This window comes from Buceros rhinoceros, unplaced genomic scaffold (genome assembly GCF_000710305.1).
Source record: "Buceros rhinoceros silvestris isolate BGI_N320 unplaced genomic scaffold, ASM71030v1 scaffold26625, whole genome shotgun sequence".
NCBI classification, from domain to species: Eukaryota; Metazoa; Chordata; class Aves; order Bucerotiformes; family Bucerotidae; genus Buceros; species Buceros rhinoceros.
Window position 1 is genome coordinate 41,332 of NW_010411564.1, and position 607 is coordinate 41,938.

At 51.4% G+C, this 607-nt stretch overlaps 1 protein-coding gene across 1 annotated transcript in view; it reads left to right on the plus strand.

Annotated features, from left to right (window-relative positions):
* The window catches only part of LOC104493394 (dystonin-like), a gene marked incomplete at its 5' end in the record, with an annotated part of 44,813 nt that overhangs the window by 41,254 nt on the left and 2,952 nt on the right, over nt 1–607 (plus strand). The window lies entirely within an intron of this gene.

Sequence of the window (607 nt, forward strand, 5' to 3'; positions counted from 1 at the left end):
TTTTTTTTGCGGGTTCACTGTCACTCCTTCTTTCCCTTCTACTTGCACCTTCTCCCTGCCAAACAGTGCAGGGTGGATGGAGAATGGGTGGTTGTGGTCAGTCCATAAGCAACTCCTCTCTGCCTCTGCTTCATTCTCACATTTTCCCTGCTCCAGTGTAGGCCCTCTCTGTGGGCTGAAATGTTTCAGGGTAATCTTGCTGTAGTGTGGACTCCCTACAGGCTGCAGTTCCTTCAGGAAGTATCCACCTGTTCCAGCATGGGGTCCTCCATGTACTGCAGTGCGGTTATCTGCTCCTGCATGGTCCTCTAGAGGCTGCAGTGGAATCTCCGCTCCAGCACCTGGTGCCCCTCTTCCTCCTCTTTCTTGTCTGACCTTGATGTCAGCAGGACTGTTTTTCACACTTGTTTTTTCCTCATTTCTCAGTAACAGGCAGCATTTTCCCCTTTTAAAAATACATTTTCCTAGAGGCAGCATCGGCTTGGCTGAGGAGCTCCTCTGTGCCCTGTGGTGGGTCAGCTGGAACTGTCTGTGTCTTCTGTGCTCTTCTGTGGAGTAGCCCCTGGCCTCTTCTGACAAGAGGCCAAAAACCTCGCCCCAAACCAAA